The 17,105-nt window shown below is 44.5% G+C and overlaps 1 pseudogene; it reads left to right on the top strand.

Annotated features, from left to right (window-relative positions):
* The window catches only part of LOC115642760, a 39,492-nt pseudogene extending 22,387 nt beyond the window's left edge, over window positions 1-17,105 (top strand).

The raw sequence follows: 17,105 nt of genomic DNA on the forward strand, positions 1-17,105 counted from the left end.
AGTGGTTCCCTGTAGTAACAGACAGAACAAAGTAAGTCACCAAGCAAAATAAAGTAAAATGTGCAAATCTATGTCTAATCAAACTGAATAGAGATAAGATCCTCGCCAGTTCCAGAATACTCCCTTTTACAGACTACACTTTTAGCCTGGGTCCAGCAATCACTTACACCCCTTGCAGTCACTGCCCTTTGTTTCAGTTGCTTCCAAGTATCCTGGGGGGTGGGGAGGCTCTCTCTTTAGCCAGCTGAAGACAAAATGGAGGGGTCTCCCAGCGGTTTAAATAGACTTTCGCCTGTGGCTGGAGACCCCCTCCTCACCCTTATGCAAAGTCCAGCTCCAGGATGGAGTTTAAGAGTCACCTGGGCAAGTCATATGTCCATGCATGACTCACAGTTTTTACAGGTAGCACCCATTGTTTTCATGCTACATTGAAGGTCCTCAAGTAGACTTCTTACGTGGATTGCAGCATTTTAAGATCCATTGTCCTTTAAGTGTTTCTCGATTAGTTACTTAATTTTAACATTCCTTTTTCCAGGAACTTACCAAATGCTCTACTAATGTTATTTAGAAATCTAGCCAGTACATAGCCAATATTCATAACATTCATAACCTCAATACAAAAATGATACATGCATACAAATAGGATTAATACAGTCAGTAGGTGATAAACTTTCAGATATGTTACATGGCATATGTAGCATAAAACACATTCTAAGCATATTTCCATAAAGCCTTATGGGAGGTACCATCACAATAGTAGCTTCTTGTCGAAACACTCAATGATTATGAATTTCAAACTCAAACTCCTTTGAAGTTTCCTTTGGTGCAATGCTGTGCTATATATTTTAACAGTGATGCTCATTGAACACCAGGTCATTATTATTTGCAGAGACACTTGAGAATTGCCTTCTCATGCTACAGCCCAAATCTCTTGACCTTCAGGATGTGCCCTGAAGCTTACTCATTCTTACAAATTTTCCTTGAAGTGGTGGATTGAAGAGGTAGCATGACTTGATAGATTAGTTGAGGTGAGAGAGTTTTATGGTGAATAGATGAGGAATAACCTTATCGGGGTGAGTGAAAAGTGTAGAAGTTGATTGCTGGATTAGGGACAAAAATTGTATAGATTGTGAATGGGTCAGGTGACTTCTAGTCTTCCAGTGATGCATTAAGTATTGGCTATTGCCCAAAGTCACTACATATGCCAGTGGCAAATCAATGAGCCAAGGCCCAGGGGAGTTAGATGCTAAAAACCTGGGACTGAATCAAGTTCTTCTAGATTTTTTTCTAGTGCACTTCCTGAGACACAAATCTTCCCTTTTCACAGAGGTCAGAAGGGAGAATGACACAGAGCCACTGCCTCTGGATTTGAAGAGATAACTTGGAGATGAAAGTAGGAATTTTATCTCTTATTTTCTGAGCTACCCCATGCCAAAATACTATGCGCTGTCTGTAGCATTCACATGGGAATGGGATGTGAACTGAGACCTCATTTCCTTTCAAATGTCCAGGGGCCCTAAGGCCAGAAATTGTCCTGTTCCCTAAAGATGCCTTATTGAGACACACTGAAGTCCCAGGCCCTGCCACTGCATTTAGGTTCTGCCTGCTGTGGAAAGGACATAACAGCAGCCCAGGAGTTCAGCTATTGATAGCAACCAAAGCAATCAGATTATTTGACCAAGTGGGGAATCCCCTATGAAATGCCGATGAAGGCCACAGAGATGGGATTATCTCCCGCAAGCATTGGCAGGCGAGTGAGTAGAGGATAGCTCAACAGAATAGGCCTAATGTATCCTGGGTACAAATTCACTGATTTCATGTAGAGGCACCAGGGATGGGCTTGGCCCTGTGGAGAGACCTGTAACTGATTGCAGAATCCTGTGCAATGAGAGTAGAAACAAGTTGATGTGGGTGAAGCAGAGTGTGGGGCAATACAATAGATTCTTGCTCCAGACTGTGAGCTGTGACAGGGATTTTCAGAGAGCCTTGCAGTGATTAACTGCCAAACACCCACTGACCGCACAAGGGGAGAGCAGGCACCTGTCGCCCTTACACTCCTCTACATATACCAGCCTTAAGACTCACAGATTTGTTCTGTCCCCTTGTTTGCTGTTTTCCTTTGTATCACTCAAATATGAAGAGGTCAGATCATAAGCCCAAGGGTCTGAAGTCTCACATTTTTCAGTAGAACACATAGAAGCCCAATTAGCAGCTGTGTAATCTTTCACTAAGTGCCACTCCCTGGAAATGTGCCTCTCCCCTGGCCTGGAGGAACCTTTTCTCTAGATGACAGGGGATTCCTCTCTCCATGCCCTTTAACCTCTCTATAATAATGGAGCAGATGCAGATCTTTGTACAGAACATATGTGTTCTACAAACTGCACACAGATCCCCAGTCCATTTCATACAGGCCACCACGAAGCCATCAGATGGTATTAACAGAGCTTTGATCCTTCTGCTAATATTTCCACTGGTGTTCAAGAGGACTGTCTGCATGGGGAATGGTCTCTATGCAGGCAGAAAGAGTTCCAAAGTTCAAAGATGGTTCTTTCTGGTGCTTTTGTTTAGCCAATGATAAAAGAGTGGCCAACTGTAAAATTTAAGACTGCATAAATTTCTACTTTACAAAGCCTTTAGCTTGCATTATTAAACAGGGCTCAATTTTCAATGATACCCTGCTCCACTGACTGTCAGATACCCATTGGATGGAATAACCTTTTGTCTTATACCCCCCTGGGACCACATTGTTCTCTGATCTAGAGGTGAGATGGTCCCTCTCAGCTGAAATGGGAATAATCATAGAATCATAGAGCATCAGGATTGGAAGAGATTTCAGGAGGTCATCTAGTCCACCTCCCTGCTCAAATCAGGACTAATTCCCAACTAAATCATCCCAGAAAGGGCTTTCTCAAGCTGGGCCTTTAAAACCTCGAAGGAAGGAGATTCCACCACCTCCCTACGTAACCCATTCCAGTGCTTCGCGACCCTCCTAGTGAAAAAGTTTTTCCTAATATCCAACCTAAACCTCTCCCAATGGAACTTGAGACCACTACTCCTTGTTATGTCACTTGCTACCACTGAGAAAAGTCTAGATCCATCCTCTTTGGAACCCCCTTTCAAGTAGTTGAAAGCAGCTATCAAATCCCCCCTCATTCTTCTCTTCTGCAGATTAAATAATCCCAGTTTCCTTAGCCTCTCCTCATAAATCTTGGGCTCCAGACCCTAATAGTTTTAGTTGTCCTCCGCTGGACTGTTTCCAATTTTTTACTTCCTTCTAGTGTGGGGCCCAAAACTGGACACAATACTCCAGGTGAGGGTTCCAAAATGCCAAATAGAGGGGAATGATCACGTCCCTCGATCTGCTGGCAATGACCCTACTTATACAGCCCAAAATGCTATTAGCCTTCTTCGCAAAAAGGGCACAATGTTGACTCATATCCAGCTTCTCATCCATTTTAACCCTAAGGTCCTTTTCTGCAGAACCGCTGCCTAGCCATTCGGTCCCTAGTCTGTAGCAGTGCATGGGAGTCTTTCCTCCTAAGTGCAGGACTCTGCACTTGTCCTTGTTGAACCTCATCAGATTTCCTTTGGCCCAATCCATAATTTGTCTAGGTCACTCTGTATCCTATCTTTACCATTCAGCAAATCTACCACTCCTCTCAGTTTAGTGTCATCTGCAAATTGGCTAAGGATATAATTCACACCATCTTCCAGATTCTTAATGAAGATATTGTAAAAAAAACATTCCCAGGACTGAGCCTTGGAGCTCTCCACTGCCAATTAGAAAAGAAGCCATTGATCACTACCCATTGAGCCCGACAATCTAGCCAGCTTTCTATCCACCTTATAGTCCATTCATCGAGTCCATACTTCTTTAACTTGCTGGTAAGAATACTGTGGGAGACCGTATCAAAAGCTCTGCTAAAAACAAGGAATAACACATCCACTGCTTTCCCCTCATCCACAGACCCAGTTATCTCCTCATAGAAGGCAATTAGGTTAGTCAGGCATGACTTGCCCTTGGTGAATCCATGCTGACAGTTCCTGATCACTTTCCTCTCCTCTAAGTGCTTCAAAATTGATTCCTTGAGGATCTGCTCCATGATTTTTCCAGGGACTGAGATGAGGTTGACTGGCCTGTAGTTCCCCGGATTCTCCTTCTTCCTTTTTTTAAAGATGGAGTGACAAATATCCTCCTGTACCTTGGTGGGTTCTGCTTTTATTGGCAGATTTGCTCAGTGATCTTCCCCACAGTCTGGATCAACTCCTCCTGTGTCTGATCAGGAGTTGGGAGGTTTGGGGGGAACCCGGGCCCATCCTCTACTCCGGGTTTCAGCCCAGGGCCCTGTAGATTGCAGCTGTCTATAGTGCCTCTTGTAACAGCTGCATGACAGCTACAACTTCCTGGGCTACTTCCCCATGGCCTCCTCCAAACACCTTCTTTATCCTCACCACAAGACCTTCCTCCTTGGTGTCTGATAATGTTTTTACTCCTTATTCCTCCAGCAGCACACCCTCTCACTATCAGCTCCTTGCGCCTCTTGTTCCCAGCTCCTCACACCCACTTCCTCTCCTCTAGCTCCTCCCCACCTGACTGGAGTGAGCTCCTTTTTTAACCCAGGTGCCCTGATTAGCCTGCCTTGATTGGCTGCAGGTGGTCTAATCAGCCTGTCTGCCTTAATTGGTTCTAGCAGGTTCCTGATTACTCTAGTTCAGCCCCTGCTCTGGTCACTCAGGGAACAGAAATCTACTCACCCAGTGACCAGTATATTTGCCCTCAACCAGACTCCTGTACCCCACTGGCTTGGGTCTGTCACAATGGGTACTACAGTAGCTTTTTTCCAGTCTTCTGGGACCTCCCTAGATCACCACGAGCTTTCAAAGATAATGGCCAATGGCTCTACAATCACATCCGCTAGCTTTTTTAGCACCCTCGGATGCAACACATTTGGCCCCCTGTGCTCATGCAGCTTTCCTAAATGGTCCTGAACCTCTTCTCTCTCTCTCCGCAAAGGGCTGGTCACCTCCTCTCCATACTGTGCTGCTCATTGCAGTAGTCTAGGACCTGACCTTGTTCATGAAGACAGAGGCAAAAAAAGAACTGAGTATATTAGTTTTTTCCAAATCCTCTCTCACTAGGTTTCCTCCTCCATTCAGTAAGATGCTCACACTTTCCCTGACCTTCTTGTTGCTAACATACCTGAAGTAACCCTTCTTGTTATTCATAAGATCCCTTGCTAGCTGCAACTCCAAGTGTAATTTGGCCTTCTTGATTTCACTCCTTTATGCCTGAGCAATATTTTTATTCTCCTCCCTGGTCATTTTTCCAAGCTTCCACTTCTTGTAAGCGTCATTTTTGTGTTGAAGATCAGCAAGGATTTCACTGCTAAGCCAAGCTAGTTGCCTGCCATATTTACGGTTCTTCTGACACATCGGGATGGTTTGTTCCTGCAACCTCAATAAGAAATCTTTAGAATACAGCCTCCTCTCCTTGACTCCATTCCCCCTCATGTTATTCTCCCAGGGCATCCTGCCCATCAATTCCCTGCCGGAGTCAAAGTCTGTTCTTCTGAAGTTCAGGGTCCATGCCCTGCTGCTCTCCTTTCTTCCTTGTGTTAAGATCCTGCACTTGGCCATCTCATGGTAACTTCCTTCCAGGGTCCTATGCACTCTTGCTTTCCCTACCAATTCTTCCCTGTTTGTTAGTAGCACGTCAAGAACGGAAGGATCTATTGGTAACACCCAGATGAATTTTCCAAATCCCTCAAAGTTGGAAATGTTTTGGATCTCTCTCTAATTGTCCAAGCTTATATGTGCAAAGCCTCTTTAGGGATTTCAGACACTCCGGGATAGATTCAAAAAAGGACTTGGGTGCCACATTTTCAAAGGTTTTTAGATGAAAAAAGGATTTTCAAAAGCACTGAGGTACCTAAAACTCATAGTTTTCATAGGTGTTGTGCATCTAGCAGCTTTTGAAAATCCTGCAAAGCACCCAAATACATTTAGAAAGTTGACCATTTTGTGTTGCAACCCTGAACATCTCAGCACTTAACCTTTGGGCACTTAGAAAATCAATGGGATTTGCAAACCCTGAGTTAGATGCCCAAGCTCCCTGTACAATGAACAGGGAGAGACAGACACTGAAGAATAGGATCCAGCAAAGCCAGTATGCTTTGTAGGGAGGCATCTAACTTAACTATGGGAGATGCTGACCAGAAAGGTGTGTGCTAAACCACACCCTCTAACAGGTACCTAAGTGCAAGTCTACACTTAAAACTCTGCATCAGCATAGCTGCCCAGATGCACCTGCCCCCCTGTAGTGTTTAAGTGAAGAGGCTTCTACACTGACAGGAGAGCTTCTTCTATTGGCATAGTTAATCCACTTTCCCAAGCGGCAGTAGCTATGTTGACAGAAAAAGCGGTTCCCATCAACATAGCGCTGTCCACAAGTCAGGTTAGGTTGGTATAGCTGTATCGTTCAGGGGTGTGGATTTTTCACCATCCATCTGCTCTGGATCTCAAAAAAGTTTCTGAGTTCTTCCAACCCCCCCAGCAGCTTACGCACACATCCTCCTCCACCCCAAGCTCCACCTAGATTGTGGTGACTTTGGGCATCCAGTTTAACCCTTTCAGGGACAATGTAGTAGCAAAACAGAGAATGCAGGATGACCTAAAGGATTTCTTAAATACAGTAACTTTACTTTTCTTTACTTTTAAAACTCTTGTGTGTTAGATATTATTTGAAAACAACAGTGTCCTGAGATGTCCCCTCCTTTGCTCTGGTCTCACCTCTTCTGGAAGTCTGAGATCCATCAGTGTTTCCGTCTGGGCAGAGTCCAGCTTACTCTGAGCATGTACTTCTTACTTCTGGCCTCGGTCAGCCTCTCCTTACACAGAATAGAATCCCGCTGTTCAATAGGACCCCATCTCTGTGCCATGGGTTCAAATTGTGAAGTTCTCTTGTTCTATACCTAATTATACTTTTACACTTGACTTGCAGAGGTTTATTCTCCTTATGATTTTCCACAGTAGGATTTAACTTCCAGTGTTTAAAGGGTGACTTTTTGCCTCTATCTACTGTACTTATATTACTTTACTCTTTAGCCATGGTGAATTTTTTCTGGTCCTCTTACTAACTTATTAACATTTATCAATAAAAATCTGATCCTTCTAAGCCTAGCTATCACAAGTCACATACATCAATGTTTAAAGCAATATTGAGTTTAGCCCAGAATCTTTGGCTACAGCTTCTTTGGCATTGAGTTGGTGATGTCAATGGAACTTCTCTGCTTTGAGCTAGTATAGCTAACCCTGGAAATTTTACCCTTACATCTCTGTCACACTGACTTTCTCTAGAGTGACATTAGAAAAAATGGGTCTTTTTGTTTCTGAGCCATTGGCCAAATCCTGATCTCTTTAATGTGAAAGGCTAAACCCCAGCGACTTCACTTGGATCCAGAAATGGCTTCATTATTGCAAGACAGATATTCTTTAGGAAACAACAGGAAAAGTTCCTCATCACAATAGCCTCTTCCAACCTAAAAAGAATGACACAACTTGTAGGTATTTTAAAAACTTTTATTAATAATAATAATAATAATAATAAATAATAAATAAAGACTCTAGGTCGTTAAGCATACAATCAATATTACAGTAATATCCCAGCAGTCCAACATAAATTCAGAGATAATTCAGTGTGACAGATCCAGACCAGTGGGGTACAAGAGTCTGATAGAAGGCAAATATCCTCGTCACTGGATGAGTAGTTTTCTGTTGCCTGAGTGACCAGAGCAGGGGCTGCACTAGAGTAATCAGGAACTTGCTAAAACCAATTAAGGCAGTCAGGCTGATTAGAATACTTGCAGCGAATCAAGGCAGGCAAATCAGGGCACCTGAGTTAAAAAAGGAGGTCACTCCAGTCAGGGAGGGGGGAGCCAGAGGAGAGGAAGTGTGTGTGAGGAGCTGGGAGCAAGAGGCGCAAGGAGCTGAGAGTGAGAGGCTGTGCTGCTGGAGGCATAAGGAGTACAAGCATTATCAGACACCAAGGAGGATGGTCCTGTGGTGAGGACAAAGAAGGTGTTTGGAGGAGGCCATGAGGAAGTAGCTCAGGGAGTTGTAGCTGTCATGCAGCATTACAGGAGGCACTATAGAGAGCTGCAATCCACTGGGCCCTAGGCTTAAACCTGGAGTAGAGGGCGGGTCTGGGTTCCCCCCAAACCTCCCAACTCCTGATCAGACACAGGAGGAGTTGATCCAGACTGTGGGGAAGATCACTGAGGTGAGCAAATCTGCCAATAAGCGCAGGATCCACCAAGATAGAGGAGGAACTTTGTCACATCAGCTACTCAGAGACCTCTTTTCCACCCCTTGGCCATGGTGGAAAGCAAACTTATGGCTCACTTGTAAAACCCTGTCAAAGTGATCATAGAATATCAGGGGTGGAAGGGACCATAGGAGGTCAGCTATTCCAACCCCCTGCTCAAAGCAGGCCCAATCCCCAGCTAAATCATCCCAGCCAGGGCTTTGTCAAGCCTGACCTTAAAAATCTCTAAGGAAGGAGATTCCACCACCTTCCTAGGTAACCCATTCCAGTGCTTCACCACCCTCCTGGTGAAAAAGTTTTTCCTAATATCCAACCTAATCTTCTCCCATTGCAACTTGTGACCCTTACTCCTTGTGCTGTCATCTGCTACCACTGAGAACAGTCTAGATCCAGCCTTGGAAGACCCTTTTAGGTATTTGAAAGCAGCTATCAAATGCCCCCTCATTCTTCTCTTCTGCAGTTTAAACAATCCCAATTCCTTCAGCCTCTCCTCATGTCATGTTCCCCAGCCCTCTAATCATGTTTGTTACCCTCCGCTGGACTCTTTCCAATTTTTCCACATCCTTCATGTAGTTTGTTCTCCAGATGAGGCCTCACCAATGTTCAAGAGAGATGACTGATATACCGTTAGCTTTTAGACTGAAGAGTTCAGAAAAAAAATCTGGCCATTCAGATCTGGCATTAGCAGATGATATGTTAGCTAGAAAACTGGCAGAGGAACCTAACAGCAGTTTCATTAAAACTTTTGAAATTTCAAACTTTATGTTTTGCAATTTTTAATCATACATTTTAAAATATTGATGAAAATATTCTCAGACACTGGGATCCACGCTGGGAATATAACAATTTGCTTTGCATAGCCACAGGAATGGCTTTAAATGGACAGAAAAGAGTGACTGCCAGTCACTTTAGCTGAGATTTTCAAAGGCAGCTCTAGGAAGTGAATCCCCCACCCACATTCATTTTACTGGGAATTTGGCATCCCCATCCCCTAGAGACCCAGGAAAACTTCAGCCTTTGCATTTGTAATCATGTATTTAAAGTATTTCTAGCAGTTCCATAGCTGCAATACATGAGTATCTCAAGATATTTCAAGTAGTTATCTTAATACAGTCCAGGGAGGTAAGGAAGTAGCATTATCCCCATTGGAATGGGAAACTGAGGCACAGAGAGCATAAGGGCAAGGCATCTAATGGTGATCAGACCCCTAAAATGTAGAGAGGTGCCCAGTGAGACTTTCAGAAGTGCTCAGCTGCCTTAAGAAGCCCAAACACCTTTAAAAATGTGCTGTAAGTGACTCGTTTAAGGTTGGACAGGGCATGTGTGACAGAACAAGGAATGAAACCTGCATCTCTGCAGTGGCAGGCTGCTATCCTAAGGGCTCAATCATCCTTCCTCATCTGCTGAGAGGATAGGACTGATGCTGATTGATCCACTACATGCTGGGCCCTTAACAACATTCCTGATGTCTCAGCCAGTGCTCTGGGTCAAGCTAATTTCCATGCAGTGGCGTGGAGTGTCTAATGGAAATGTCCCCTCTTGCAGTAGCCAGTGGGTCAGGCACAACTTCCACCGGCTAGTGGCAGGTGCAGTTTGGAGAGACAGTGTCCAACAGGGAAGTGGGGCATAGTGACTCAGTACCAGACCAGTCAAACACAGGATGCAAATGGAGAAGCAAGGAACTGAATGCTGGTTTGCCAAGTCCCAGCCTAGTGCTCTAACCATTGGGCCAACCTTCCCCACGAAGTAGAAGACTTTAACTGAAGCAATGAAATATCTGCTGCTTTGGGGCAGGGATGGTTCCCGCGGGGTAATGGGAATGGGAGTTTGCTTCCCAGGTCTGTGCAATGGCTGCAGACCATAAACTCACCAAGACCAGTGAAGTCAGGGGACAGAAACTGATAATAAGGATCGTCCATGTAAAGTCGGCCTGCATAGAGAGTCACATCCTTTCCCTCTTTATATTCTGCAGCAGGAGAAGTGGAGCCCAGTTGCCTCTACCTGGCTGTGTTTGTTTGCCAGCATTTGTTTGACATGGGACAATTGTGCAAATACAACAGGACTTTAATTGCCTACTGGATCCTCAGTTACTGAGATGTTCTGTGCATTTTAGGAATTAGAGCCAGGTTTTTAAAAATATTTAGACACCCAAAGATGCACATAAGAGCCTAGTGGAAATTTCATAAGTGCCTAACTCCTATAGGTTTCAGTGTTTGGGTGCAGAGGTGCTTTTGAAACCCCTCTAAGTGCAGGTCTGCATCATTTGGAACCTAAATACCTTTACAAATCTGGCTCCTATTGACCAAGATTTATGCTCCCTGGTAGGGTTCAATGTTCAGCTGCTTGTACTGGGAATTGGGTGCCTGACTCCTCTAAACAGCTTTGGAAATCTTAGCCTGGAAGCCCAAAATACCTCAGCCTAAGGGTACATTGTTCAAAGCTATCTTCATGATTTAAGAGCCCAGGTCCCACCTTCTAACATTATCCATCCAAGCTCAGGCCCAGGAGAATCAGGTGGGCTTGAGACCCCACACTGCAATATCCACACTGATAATGTCAATGTGCTAGCTTGCTCCAAGCTGCAATGTAGATATACCCTTATTAGCCTAATTCTGATGGAATGTTCATGGTCTACAAGGCTAGTTCTTAGCACTGCTGGGTTTAGTCCTGGATCTTTAAAGGAATGGATGTCTGACACCTTTAGGCTGATTTGAAAAACTGGACATTCGATGCCAAACCTTAGCCTGATTTCACAGAGTTGGGTCTGGGCTAAGTCTCTGGCTCTCAGTCCCTTCCATCACACCCAAAGTGGGATTTTCAAAAATTTAAAAGGGCCAGATTTTCAAAAGAATTTATGCACCTAAAAATGCAGATAGGGTCTTAGTGGGATTTTCAAAAGTGCCTAAACTTCATATATGCCTAACTTCCATTGCTTTCAACAAGAATTAAGTTCCTAACCTGCTCAAGTGTTTCTTAAAATTCCACTAGACACCTATCTGCCTTTTTCGATGCCTAAGTATTTTTAAAAATTGGCCATTAGGCACTTTTGAAAATGCAAATAAATACCATTGTGAATTCCACTCTAGGTCCGTAAAACAGAATGATTTCATTGTATATTAGACACCTAGGCTCTTTTGAAAATCCTTCTAGGCACCTAAAGACCTTTAGCATTCTGGCTCTTCTGTAAGTCCAGGCATTAATTACTCAGGAAAGGGAGAAGAAAATTATTGACAGATAAAAGTTGTGGTTATCTTAAGTTCCTATACACAAATGCAAGAAGCATGGGTAACAAGCAGCGAGAACTGGAAGTCCTGGCACAGTCAAGGAATTATGATATGATTGGAATAAATGAGACTTGGTGGGATAACTCACATGATCGGAGCACCTTAATAGATGGATATAAACTGTTCAGGAAGGACAGGCAGGGCACAAAAGGTGGGGGAGTTGCATTGTTTGCAAAAGAGCAGTATGACTGCTCAGAGCTCTGGTATGAAACTGTAGAAAAATTTAAGAGTCTCTGGATTAAGTTTAGAAGTGTGAGCAACAAGGATGATGTCGTGGTGGGAGTCTGCTATAAGCCACCAGAACAGGGGGATGAGGTGGATGAGGCTTTTTTCAGGCAACTTGCAGAAGTTACTAGATTGCAGGCCCTGATCCTCATGGGATACTTTAATCACCCTGATATCTGTGGAGAGAGCAATACAGCAGTGTACAGAAAATCCAGGAAGATTTTGGAAAATATTGAGGACAATTTCCTTGTGCAAGTTGTGGAGGAACCAACTAGGGGCAGAGTTCTTGTTGACCTGCAGCTCACAAACAGAGAAGAGTTAGTAGGGGAAGCAATAGTAGATGGGAACCCGGGAGGAAGTGACATTGAGATGGTCGACTTCAGGATACTGACACAAGAAAGAAAGGAGATAGGGGTGGCTCCAAGCCCCAGCACGCCAAGGGCGTGCTTCACGCTTCATGCCTCTGGAGACACTCTGTCCGTCGCCAGGAGGGCCGCAGGTGGCTCCAGTGGACCTCTCTCAGGCATCCCTGTGGAGGGTCTGCTGGTCCTGAGGATCTGGTGGACCTCCCTCAAGAATGCCTGCGGAGGGACCGCTGGTCCCGTGGCTCCGAAGGACCTCCTGCAGGTGCCCCTGCGGAGGGTCCGCTATTCCCACAGCTTAGGTGGAGCATCCGCAGGCAGGCCTGCGGGAGTTCCACCGGAGCCGCGGGACCAGCAGACCTTCTGCAGGGACATCTGCGGGAGGTCCACCTCTGCCGTGGGACCAGCGACTGGCAGAGTGCAACCCGCGACATGCCGCAGTGCTTGGGGCAGCGAAATGGCTAGAGCCGTCCCTGAAAGGAGAGCAGCAGAATACAGACCATGGAATTCAGAAAAGCAGACTTTGACTCCCTCAGGGAGCTGATGGGCAGGATCCCCTGGGAAAATAACATGAGTGAAAAAGGAGTCCAGGAGAGCTGGCTGTATTTTAAAGAATCCTTACTGAGGCTGCAGGAAAAAAACATCCCTATATGTCAGAAGAATAGTAAATATGGCAGGCAACCAGCTTGGCTTACCAGTGAAATCCTTGCTGATCTTAAATGTAAAAAAGAAGCTTACAAGAAGTGGAAGATTGGACAAATGACCAGGGCGGAATATAAAACTATTGCTCAGGCATGCAGGAGTGAAATCAGGAAGGCCAAATCACACTTGGAGTTGCAGCTAGCAAGAGATGTTAAGAGTAACAGGAAGGGTTTCTTCAGGTATGTTAGCAACAAGAAGAAAGTCAAGGAAAGTGTGGGCCCCTTACTGAATGAGGGAGGCAGCCTAGTGAGAGAGGATGTGGAAAAAGCTAATGTACTCAATGATTTTTTTTGCTTTTGTCTTCACAAACAAGGTCAGCTCCCAGACTGCTGCACTGGGCAGCACAGTATGGGGAGAAGATGACCAGCCCACTGTGGAGAAAGAAAAGGTTTGAGGCTATTTAGAAAAACTGTACGAACACAAGTCCGTGTGGCTGGATGCGCTGCATCTGAGTGTGCTAAAGGAGTTGGTGGATCTGATTGAAGAGCCATTGGCATTTATCTTTGCAAACTCATGGCGAAGTGGGGAGGTCCTGGATGACTGGAAAAAGGCTACTGTAGTGCCCATCTTTATAAAAGGGAAGAAGGAGAATCCGGGGAACTACAGTCCAATCAGCCTCATATCAGTCCTTGGAAAAATCATAGAGCAGGTCCTGAAGGAAACAATTCTGAAGCACTTAAAGGAGAAGAAAGTGATCAAGAACAGTCAGCATGGATTCACCAAGGGCAAGTCATGCCTGACTTACCTAATAGACTTCTATGAAGAGATAATTGGGTCTCTGGATGAGGTGAAAGCAGTAGATGTGTTATTCCTTGACTTTAGCAAAGCTTTTGATACTGTCTTCCACAGTATTCTTGCCAGCAAGTTAAAGAAGTATGGGTTGGATGATTGGACTATAAGGTGGATAGAAAGCTGGCTAGATCGTCGGTCTCAAGAGGGTTGTGATCAACGACTCCATGTCTTGTTGGCAGCCATTTTCAAGTGGAGTGCCCCAACAGTTGGTCCTGGGGCCAGTTTTGCTCAATATCTTCATTAATAATCTGTAGGATGGCATGGACTGCACCCTCAGCAACTTTGCAGATGACACTAACCTTGGTGGAGAGGTAGATACCCTGGAGGGTAGGGATAGTATACAGAGGGACTTAGACAAATTAGAACACTGGGCCAAAAGAAAACTGATGAGGTTCAAAAGGACAAGTGCAGAGTTCTGCACTTACGACGGAAGAATCCTCTTCACTGTTACAGATTAGAGACCGAATGGTTAGGAAGCAGTTCTGCAGAAAAGGACCTAGGGGTTACAGTAGACGAGAAGCTGGATATGAGTCAATAGTGTGCCCTTGTTGCCAAGAAGGCTAACAGCATTTTGGGTTGTATAAATAGGGACATTGCCAGCATATCGAGGGATGTGATCATTCCCCTCTATTCAACATTGGTGAGGCCTCATCTGGAGTACTGTGTCCAGTTTTGGGCCCCACACTACAAGAAGGATGCGGAAAAATTGGAAAGAGTCCAGCGGAGAGCAACAAAAATGATTAGAGGGCTGGGGCACATAACTTCTGAGGAGAGGTTGAGGGAACTGAGATTGTTTAGTCTATAGAAGAGAAGAATGAGGGGGGATTTGATCGCTGCTTTTCAGCTACCTAAAGGGTGTTCCAAAGAGGATCGATCTACACTGTTCTCAGTGGTACCCGATGACAGAACAAGGAGTATGGTCTCAAGTTGCAGTGGGGGAGGTTTAGGTTGGATATTGGGAAAAACGTTTTCAATCAGAGAGTGGTGAAATGAGTTACCCAGAGAGGTGGTGGAATCTCCTTCCTTAGAGGTTTTTTAAGGTCAGGCTTGACAAAGCCCTGGCTGGGATGATTTAGTTGGGAATTGTTCCAGATTTGAGCAGGGAGTTGGAGTAGATGACCTTCTGAGCTCCCTTCCAACCCTTATATTCTATGATTCTGTGGAGGATAACAGGACACAGAGCTTCAGGGAAATTCAGTGTTAAGTTTGAACTTAAAAAGAAACCAAATATTTAAAAGAATGGAAATGCTCAGTTCAAAGCAGCCACACAAATGAACTCTCCCCCTCTGGCTTCATTGTGAAATAATGAAATATGCATTCTGGGAGAGACTTAGGCCTGGTATGCACCTAAAATGGAAGTGAGCCTAGCTTCATCATTCAGAGCTGTGAAAATGTCATGCCCTGTGCGACATAGTTAGATCGACCTAACCCCAACAGTAGCCACAGTGTGGTTGATGGAAGAATTCTTCCATCAATGTCGGTACCGAGTCTCAAGAGGGTAGATTTACTGCAGTGATGGAAAATCCCCTTCTGTGACTGTAGTAAGCATTTACACTGCAGTGGCATAGCTTGTAATGTAGACACATCCTCACTCATCCATAAATAGGGGACTTATTTATCAGTTTTCATGCACTACACTGTGCTTTACTCTTTACTGGACAGTGGTTTTGTTGACTCTGCCTAGGAAACACACTACACACAGATGAAGACATGCATCAATAAGTTCTGATTAGTGAGATGTCCAGACCATATTCACAACATCCTTGCCCCTTCCATGTGCCATGAGTTATACAAATGCTTCTAGGTTCACTGCTTACGTCTCTACACACACAAACTTCCTAGCACTGTTGAATTTACATACGGTTAGAATATAGGAATCATCTGATGATTTTACTTTGAGTAGAGTTCCCTGTCTATGGCCAATATCAGAGAGAAAGGTGAAAGGAATGCAGTAATGTGTAATTTCTTAAAGTGCCAAGCATTATGTCTCCTTCCTGAGTTTGCAGAAGCAGTTGACTTCACAGTGGTGTTGGAAAGAAGGGAATTCCTAAAGGAAAAAAAGACAACAAGAAACACAAATGCTGCCAAACTGAAGTTAAGATTGACAGTTGTTACCAGTAATTTAAGAATAGAAATACCAAAAAGCAAGTGAACATATTTTTCAGAAGTTGGTGGTGGATCAAAAATTTCAAAACATTTTGGGGGAGGTGGTGTCTCTGTTATAAACTGTAGCTTAGTGGTTTGCAGAGGTACCTGTGGAGTGGGATGACAGGGTTTGGTTTCCCTTTTTGTCTAATACAGTGAAAGGATTTGAATTTAGGTCTTCCGTAAGAGAGGAGCAGGCTCTGGGTTATGGAATATTGGGGTCTGGGGTTTACTCAATCTCTACTCTTGAATCTTTGCTATTTTGTGTAAATAATTAAAGAATGACCGGAGCAAGGATTTTATTTTGAGTATCCTCATGACTACCTTAACCACCAGGCTATAGAATCATTCTTACCAGCTTTCTGTCGCAAATACTAAGAATCGCTATGAATTGCCATTATGAAAGACAATGGACCCGGGATGTCACCTCTCAGTAGTTCATAAACTCACCTAGCATGTGTGCCACCACAATTAGTGAGTCCTAGGTACTTATTTAACCATCTACCCTTTTCCCCTGCAACTACACTGTTATTTTTTGTGTGCTTTCCCAATCAGAAAGGGAATACCTAAGCACAATAATGCACAAAACAAAAACTTTGTAAGGTTCTGAGTGGGTATCTGACCCACACATTAGTCTTCCACTTCATCGGGGGCACTGTGGTCTTCTTCCTAGTAGTGATAGCAGCTGATGGGTATATGGCCATCTATAAGCCATTGCACTAACTGTCTATCACGAACAGAAGTATGTGCATAGGACGGGTGGCAGGGGCATGGCTGGGTGGCTTTGTTCATTCCATTGTCCAGCTTGCACTGATCATCCAACTGCCCTTCTGTGGACCCAACACACTAGACAGTTTGTAATGCAATGTCCCCCAAGTCATCAAACTGGTCTGCACAGACACGTATATAATGGAGTTTCTGATGGTCTCCAACAATGGACTGGTCACCACAGGAGCCTTCATCAAATTGCTCATATCCTACACCATCATCCTTGTCAAGATAAGGACACATGTCATGGAAGGTAAGCACAAAGCCCTGTCCACCTGCGCAGCTCAGATCACAGTGGTGAATTTGCATTTTGGACCTTGTGTCTTCATCTATGACCGGCCTTTCCAGAAATTCACCACGGATAAGACAGTGTCTGTGCTGTACACAGTGGTTACTGCAATGCTGAACGCAATGATCTACACCCTGAGGAACACTGAGATGTAAAGTGCCATCAAGAGGTTAATGGGAAGTTTCCTGTGCTCAGGGAGGAAAGCGAATGTCTAA

This window comes from Gopherus evgoodei, unplaced genomic scaffold, assembly GCF_007399415.2.
Source record: "Gopherus evgoodei ecotype Sinaloan lineage unplaced genomic scaffold, rGopEvg1_v1.p scaffold_45_arrow_ctg1, whole genome shotgun sequence".
Taxonomy (NCBI): Eukaryota; Metazoa; Chordata; order Testudines; family Testudinidae; genus Gopherus; species Gopherus evgoodei.